The 9,084-nt window shown below is 43.6% G+C and overlaps 1 long non-coding RNA gene across 1 annotated transcript; it reads left to right on the top strand.

Annotated features, from left to right (window-relative positions):
- Positions 1-757: 757 nt before the first annotated feature.
- LOC139023517 (uncharacterized) lies at positions 758-4,795 on the top strand. Its single transcript, XR_011474639.1, has 3 exons — positions 758-1,002; positions 4,224-4,271; positions 4,782-4,795. It is a non-coding gene; the product is annotated as an uncharacterized lncRNA (long non-coding RNA).
- Positions 4,796-9,084: the final 4,289 nt, after the last annotated feature.

Here is a 9,084-nt window from a genome sequence, read left to right as displayed (position 1 = left end):
CACCATGATCTCATCACTGCCCATGAATGCAAAACAATTATGTATAAATCAACACAAGCAATTAAATCTCCTTAAGCACAGGACCACAATTAAGCTAAGCTAACATGACTAATTGTTAATTTCTAATAGAATGGACTGGGGTGAAAGGGTAATCCTAAAAGCCTGCAAGAAAAATTATACCAGCACGCCAATGGTTACTATACAATAAAGTAGGGATACAGCATTGACCATTACCTGTTTGATGAATGTTAAAGGTTTTATAAGAAGTTTACAAACTGTTAATTGTTAGTTTAAGGATATGTAATCTACCGTTATAACACATTGTATAAATTGTGTGATTGTTATTGTGGTACTTGGCAAATTGGTTTACACTTCTGTCCACATTTCTGCAGCAATGCGCCCACATGATGTGGGTCATGTAACAAAGAGATCAGCATAGCCTTCATATTGCATTATTAAGTTATTGGGCTTATTCACAAGGTTCGACTGGGAAGGGTKTTACAGGATAGGACTACTTGGAAAGATGAAGAACATTTGCGCAGCGTCTATATAGTCGACTCACTCATTAACAAGCATAATCAAGTTACTGTTAGCTCAAAAGCAGGTGATTGTTGTCGATTTGGAAAGCACCTCAGAGCAACTCGACGCCCGGTGTTCTCAGTATGAGGCAGCGTTCCCGTGAGGCAGCGTTCAGTCATTGGATATCTGTGCTGAGTTTACAATACCATTGGCTCACATAGCTGTCATTGTTCTGCTTCCTGGCTGAACGTGGCAACGCCTGGAATAAGCACGTAAGTAGACACTGTCCACTGACAGTAAGGTAGATATGATCGTGGTTCATTCAAAACAGGTGAAAATTAAAAAACGAACTTCACTTTAGCCGTTTGTTTTATGTACAGTCAGCATTCACAACGTTGTCCCTCGCGTCTGAATCCGACTTCACTGCTGTAGCCTACCGTGCTGAAAAGTTCCTAATTCTTACTCACCTGACTGTTGAATCAGGTAAGTTCCAAGGGTCTATTGTAATCCAGTATTATGCTACCCGACTGGTGTAATTATTAGAAAATGGCAGGGTAGCATTTTTTGGCCTTTCTTTATAATGTTTTTGACATGGGTAGGCTACATGAAAATAGGCTGCCCCACAACTTTATCTAGGCTGAATGCTGTATTCACACAGGCTTCGTTTTTGCTGCTTTTAACGCGCCGCCAGTGATGCATCCAGAACGCAGTCAATCCTCTGTTTGTCAATGAGAGCAAGGCGCCTAAAGGCACATTTACAGTGCTGTGGTCAATTTACAGTGCTTTGCATCCAGGATTTTAATCAAAAATTAATTATTTGTTGAACTTTTTCTTTGCAATGCATTTTAACGAGGGTATAGATTTAACTAATATCTCTGTAGAGGTCAGTCAACCTATAGTAGGCTATTATAGCATTTCTCCTGCCAAAATCCCTTCTTTCCACCACTACCTTGCTTTCTTCATACYGCATGCCTTTGCTTATTTCAACAGTGATCTACCGGAAGTTGATTTTAAAGATAGAGTCAGTTATATGACTAGATGCACAAAGTAAACAGCATAGCGGGTCAATTATTTCCACAACGACTAAGAGTGTTGGAGCACAGCAAGGCTAAACTTCTCTAATGTTTTGGTCTTGGGCAGTGCCGCCTCAAGCCTTTTTGGGGCCCTAAGCGAGATTTGGTTGGCGGGCCCCCCCCTTGCAGGCATAACATTTTAGCATAAGTATAATACAGGAAGGCACAATTTATAGCCCAATATTTACACATGTTTTGGGAAGGGGTATTGGGAGGCAACCGTTTAAATTGTGCACTATTTAGCAATCATAATAAGAGTCTGGTAGCAGCAGGTGYGDKKSGGGGGGGGGGGRKRRKRKGYMTGTGTGCGTGTGTGCGTGAGTGAATGCATGTGTGCTACGGTGTGGAGAATCAGACCAGGTGGTCAGTTCAGTTCAAGTGTTCAGAAGTCTGATTGGTTTGTAGATAGAAACTGTTTCTGAGCCTGTTGGTATTAAGCCTCATGTTCCAATAACGTCTCCCCGACGTTAAGGGAGTGAACAGCTTGTAGCTGGGGTGTGTAAGGTCTTTGATGAAGCTGCGTGACTTCCTCRGGCACCATTTCAAGTAGTCCTGGATGGGTGGGAGCACGGTCCCAGTGATGTACTGGGCGGCCTTCACCACCCGCTGGAGGCCCTTGCATCTGTGCAACACCACCACTCCATAACAGGCCATGATGCAACCAGTCAGGATGCTCTCGATGGTGCAGCGATAGTATTTGGAGAGTACCCGAGGTGGCATGCCAAATTTCTTCAGCCCTCTTGGGAAGTACAGATGCTGTTGAGGCGTCTTGACAGGAGTGGTGGTGTTGTTGGTCCATGTCAAGTCCTCTGTGATGTGGACGCTGAGGATCTTAAAACTGCTGGCTCTCTCTACTGCAGTTCCGTTGATGTGGATTGGAACATGTTCCCTCCTCTGCTTTCTGAAGTCAACAATCAACTCCTTTGTTTTTCTGATGTTGAGGGAGAGGTTGTCCTGGCACCACAATGCCAGTTCACTTACCTCCTCCCTATAGGCTGACTCATCTTTGTTGGTTATCAGGCCTACCCACCGTGGTGTCGTCAGCAAACTTGATGATGGAGTTGGTGTCGTGCCWAGCTACGCAGTCGTGGGTGAACAGGAAGTACAGTGGAAACACCCCTGGGGGGCCCCTGTGTTAAGAGTCAGTGTTGAGGAGGTGTTGTTGCCAATCTTCACAGCTTGTGGTCTGCCAGTCAGGAAGTTCAGGATCCATTTGCTAAGGGTGGTGTCCAGACCCAGGGCTCTGAGCTTGTTGTCAACCTTGGAGGGAACAATGGTGTTGAATGCAGAACTGTAGTCAATGAATAGCATGTAGGGTGTTCCTCTGGTCCAGATGTGTTACGGCCATGTGAATACCGATAGAAAGGATATCTTCCGTGGATCTGTTGGAGCGGTAGGCAAATTGTAGTGGCAATCAACATTTTTAGCTGACATGGGCAAATTGAGTGACTGTCAGTAAGTACGTTTACATGCCCAGTAATAATTCGATATTAAACTGATTATGGCAGYAGGCTGATTATGCGATATTCATGTAAACACATTACTCTGCTTATCTTAATCAACGTACGCTCAAAATCGAAGTAAGCATACCCCAATTAAAACACCTGGTTTTCAGAGCAATCTTTCGAATTATTAGAACATGTAAACACCTTAATCGGTGTTCCAGCGGTGTATTTGATCTGTGTATGTGCTAGCACCAGCCGAGCGAGCCTCCCTCTTTAGACCGAATGAAGTGATTTCGAAACAACTGAATGTATGCGTCTTAGAAGTAGTTTTCACATACAAACTTTATATGTCTGAACTCAGAATCAAATATGCTTCCCAAAAATAACATGGACGCTGTGGTAGAACGTTTATTTTGATTGGTGATTTTCTGCATTTATAAGAGTGCATTCAGTAGCCTGATTTCAGATCTGTCCGTGTAAACAGAATTATTAAGGAAATTGTTCATCTTACAAAGCATGTATAAACGTTTCAATCGAACTATTATGTTAATCTGACTATCCAACATAATCATATTATTTTGTGAATGTAACCGTGCTCAGCGACTGACATGACAAGTGGATAACTGCTGATGCACTACCACATTTCTAAATTGCACCTTGTGTATTTTTACTTTTATCACTCTTAACAGTAAGTTCAGACCCCGACTGAGTTCCAACATTTTATTTTGATTTAAACATTTTTGGGTCGGGGGCCCCCTAGCGGTTGCAGGGCCCTACGCGCAGTGCGTAGTCGGTGTATAGACAGAGACGGCTCTGGTCCCATAGCTACCACATTGTAAGTGCACATGCACCGATACTTTGTGTGACTGTGTGCGAGCGAATTCTTGCTTCCTGCTCATCGCAATATCTGCTGTGCTGCTCCTGCAACGTCATTTAGTTAATTCCACCGTTAAATATACATTTTAACAGTATCTAGGCTATCAACCCCATAACAACACAATAATGTTTTCTCTCATTCAAACTGTGTTCAGCTTCAGCATCCAATGAAAATATATCACCGAAGACATAAACATATATATTTTTGCTGGAATAAAGGACTCTTAAGGGTTTATTTACACTCCACTATTCTAGACTACACAGATTCTGCAAAGATTCATCATTCACTACACTCTTAACTTTTTGCTAGACCAAGGGGCACCTCAAGGACCACTAACCTCAAGGACCTCTAACACCGGTTTGTGTTACACCTCCTTTCACTATTTATCAATACCACAGTGAAGTTGTAGACTAAGTTCTGTTTGAATATTTGATCTAAAGATAACACGACTTGTGGCCAACCCCCCATACCCTTGTGGAGGGCCAACCCCCCATACCCTTGTGGAGGGCCAACCCCCCATACCCTTGTGGAGGGCCAACCCCCCATACCCTTGTGGAGGGCCAACCCCCCATAAACTTGTGAAGAGGCACTGAGTTTATGGCCCATGTCACTCTAGCTCTGTACAGATGATGTAACTTCTTGGAGCTCAACACATTCTGTTATGTCTAGACAGTTTGTGGAAATCAGTTTTCTTGTTGTTTTGTGTTAAAGTAAGGCTACTTCTATAGTAATTTGCCTCACAACCTGATTTCAGAATATGACTTGCTAGATAGACCGTGGGTGGCGCTCAATGGCAAATACCTTCTTTTTTTTTTGAATAATGAATTGGCTTTGCTTGCCTGCTTTATACATATCTCTTTCCCTCAGGGTACGAATATGGCACCATGGATTATTCAAATTGCATTGGTGGCAATGAGTATCTTAACCGAAACTACTGAAGGGAAAAAAGACACGGTGCTGTATTGTTCAGGTAAATTGGGATGTTTATTTGTCCACTTTGTCCTTTTCTACCTATGCAATATACTTTTTTCAGGATTTAGGCCTACATGTAATGCAGCCCCTGTTGATAGTCAAAACAGACTATAGATTTGCAAAGGGTTGTGAAGTATTGTGATAAAATATATTATTTTGTGAAAGTTAACTCAAGCAAACTAATGTATTGTAAGCTTGTTTCCTATCATTTCACCTGCCACCTGCATTTCCTGTTCTACATCTGATTGTATTCTTGATTATCAAGAGTTTTTTTGTTACTGTGCAATTTCGTCTTATTGTTTGTGCATGCAGTTTAAAAAATATATTTCTGTAACGTCTGCTTCCAACTTCAACTCAAACACGTAGATCCCCTGAACGTAGCTCACTTTCCAGCCCACTTTCCAGCTCACACTCTCAAACACATAGATCCCCTGAACGCAGCTCACTCTCCAGATCCCAACCACCTGAATTCTAATCACCTGTTCACACACCTGTATGTCATTATCACACACTATTTAGTTCAGTTCTTTGCCCCCATCACTGTGAGGTATTGTTTGTTTTGCGTGTATGATAGTTTTTGCCTGCCTCACTAACGACGCCGTCTGGCTATTCACTGCCTGTACTTTAGCCTATCGGATATCCTGTTAACTACCTATTGCCTGATCTCCCGGACTACGTTACTAGCCTTTTCCCTGCCTGTACTGTTGCCCTTTTGGACCCCTGTGTTTGACCTTCTGCCTGCCCCTGGACCCAGCTACCTGCCTCCTCCTGTGTATGACCTTCTGCCTGCCCCTGGACCCAGCTACCTGCCTCCTCCTGTGGTCCTTTACAATAAACACCTGCTGCACCCTGCGCTTGAAACCAACTCTCTGTCTCCCATCGTGTTCATTACAATTTATGTTGAATTTCAAACGTGTAGAAGGACAAAGACAATGTACAATATTCTTTATCTAAAAATAAAAAAGGTGCACTATTGAAAACTTTGTCATCATGATAATTAACATTTTCCAGCTAATACATAGTTTTAGCAATTATGTTTTAAAAAGGCAAGTTAAACTTGGTAAAAGGCAGCTCATCACATTTAATTGGAGCACCATGTTCTTTTTTTGAACCCAACACTGCAGTCTTACCAAACCTTGGAGTCATCCATCCTTGCATGACTATGTAACACTTCTCAAGCTACCAATGCATTAAAGAATCAAAGCTGGAGCCGAGGTACTGATAAACAGCCTCTATCTCCAGGCCATCAGACTGTTAAACAGTCACCACCCTGCCCTGCCCTGAACCTTAGTCACTGTTAATAGCCGGCTACCACCCGGTTTTCTACCCTGCCCCTTAGAGACTGCTGCCCTATGTACATAGAGTCATTGACCACTCGTCACTTGAGTAATGTTTACATACTGTTTTACCCACTTTATATGTACAGTGCCTTCAGAAAGTATTCACACACCTTGACTTTTTCCTAATCATGTTGTTTTACAGCCTGAATTTAAAATGGATTCAATTGAGAATTTTTGTCACTGGCCTCCACACAATACCCTATAATTTCTAAATGGAATTATGTATTTTTTGTTTTTAAAAGTGAATTAAAAATGAAAAGCTTAAATGTCTTGAGTCAATAAATATTCAACCCCTTTGTTATGGCAAGCCTAAGTAAGTTCAAGAGTAAAAATATGCTTAGCAAGTCACACAGTAAGTTGCACGGATTCCCTCTGTGTGCAATAATAGTGTTTAACATTATTTTTTAATGACAACCTCATCTCTGTACCCCACACATACAATTATCCTCAATCGAGCAGTTAATTTCAAACACAGATTCAACCACAAAGACAATGGCGCCGAAGGGGATATCTGCCGTTTTACGGGCTCCTAACCAACTATGCTATTTTGTTAGTTTTTTCGCATTGTTTGTAACCTATTTTGTACATAATGTTGCTGCTACCGTTCTTATGACCGAAAAGAGCTTCTGGACATCAGAACAGCAATTACTCACCTCGAACTGGCCAAAGATTTTTTCTTGAATGAGTCCGATGCAAAGGATATACTGCTTCCCCGAGACCAGGCCCAAATCCCCATCATTCACTTGAAGAAAAGATGGAAATACAGGGGGCGGATGTCGGGTGCCTTGTGAGAATTCGTCAGCAAGTGGGTAAACCGCCTTTACCATCCGTTCTATTGGCCAACCTGCAATCACTGGGAAATAAACTGGATGATCTATGATCGAGACTATCCTACCAACAGGACATTAAAAACTGTAATATCTTATGTTTCACCGAGTCGTGGCTGAACGACCACACAGAGAATATAGAGCTCGCTGGGTTTTCCGTCCATCGGCAGGACAGAGCAGCTACTTCTGGTAAGACAAAGGGTGGGGGTGTGTCTATTTGTCAATGACAGCTGGTGCGCGATGTTTAATATTAAAGAAGTCTCGAGGTATTGCTCGCCTGAGGTAGAGTACCTCATGATAAGCTGTAGACCACACTATCTACCAAGAGAGTTTTCATCTATATTATTTGTAGCCATCTTTTTTTACCACCACAAACCGATGCTGGCACTAAGACCGCACTCAACGAGCTGTATAAGGCCATAAACAAACAAGAAAATGCACATCCAGAAGCATTGCTCTTAGTGGCCGGGGACTTTAATGCAGGCAAACTTAAATCTGTTTTACCTCATTTCTACCAGCATGTCACATGTGCAACCAGAGGAAATAAACTCTAGACCACTGTTACTCCACACACAGAGGCGCATACAAAGGTCTCCCTCGCCCTCCATTTGGCAAATCTGACCATAATTATATCCTCCTGATTCTTGCTTACATTCAAAAACTAAAGCAGGAAGTACCAGTGACTCGCTCAATACAGAAGTGGTCAGATGACGTGGATGCTATGCTACAGGACTGTCTTGCTAGTCCATACTGGGATATGTTCTGGGATTTATCCAATGGCTTTGAGGAGTATACCACCTCAATCACCGGCTACATCAGTAAGTGCATCGGCGACATCATCCCCACAGTGACCATACGTACATATCCCAACCAGAAGCCATGGATTACAGGAAACATCCATACCGAGCTAAAGGCTAGAGCTGCCGGCTGCAAGGAGCGGGACACTAATCCGGACGCTTATAAGAAATTCCACTATGCCCTCAGATGAACCATCAAACAGGCAAAGCGTCAATATAGGACTAAGATTGAATCCTACTACACTGGCTCTGACGCTCGTTAGATGTGGCAGGGCTTGCAAACTATTACGAACTACAAAGGGAAACCCAGCAGTGAGTTGCCCAGTGAGTTGCAGCAGTGAGTTACCAGACGAGCTAAATGCCTTTTAAGCTTGCTTCAAGGCAAGCTAACTGAAGCATGCATGAGAGCACAAGCTGTTCCAGACGACTGTGTGATCACGCTCTCCGTAGCCGATGTGAATTAGACCTTTAAACATGTCACCATTCACAAGGCTGCGGGGCCAGACGGATTACCGTCTGTACTCAGAGCATGCGTGGACCAACTGGCAAGTGTCTTCACTGATATTTTCAAACTATCCCTGACCGAGTCTGTAATACCTACATGTTTCAAACAGACCACCATAGGCCCTGTGCCCAAGAAAGTGAAGGTAACCTGCCTGTTCAAGGCTCACATCAACACCATCATCCCGGAAACCCTAGACCCACTCCAATTCGCATACTGTCCCAACAGATCCACAGATGACGCAATCTCAATTGCACTCCACACTGCCCTATGTGAGAATGCTGTTCATTGACTACCGATTAGCGTTGAACGCCATAGTGCCCACAAAGCTCATCACTAAGCTAAGGACGGACTGCCCCCCCAGGTGGTAAGGGTAGACAACAACACATCTGCCACGCTGATCCTCAACACTGGGGCCCCTCAGGGGTGTGTGCTTAGTCCCCTCCTGTACTCCCTGTTCACCCACAACTGTGTGGCCAAGCACAACTTCAACACCAACATTAAGTTTGCTGACGACACAACAGTGGTAGGCCTGATCACGACAAAGATGAGACAGCCTATAGGGAGGAGGTCAGAGACATGGCAGTGTGGTGCCAGGACAACAACCTCTCCCTCAATGTGAGAAAGACAAAGGAGCTGATCGTGGACTACTGTAAAAGGAGGGCCGAACAGGCCCCCATTAACATCGATGGGGCTGCAGTGGAGCGGGTCGAGAGTTTCATGCTCCTTGGT

This window comes from Salvelinus sp. IW2-2015, linkage group LG32 (assembly GCF_002910315.2).
Source record: "Salvelinus sp. IW2-2015 linkage group LG32, ASM291031v2, whole genome shotgun sequence".
Taxonomy (NCBI): Eukaryota; Metazoa; Chordata; class Actinopteri; order Salmoniformes; family Salmonidae; genus Salvelinus; species Salvelinus sp. IW2-2015.
The sequence above is the reverse complement of the archived record's forward strand: the minus strand, read 5'-3'. Positions and strand labels throughout refer to the sequence as shown.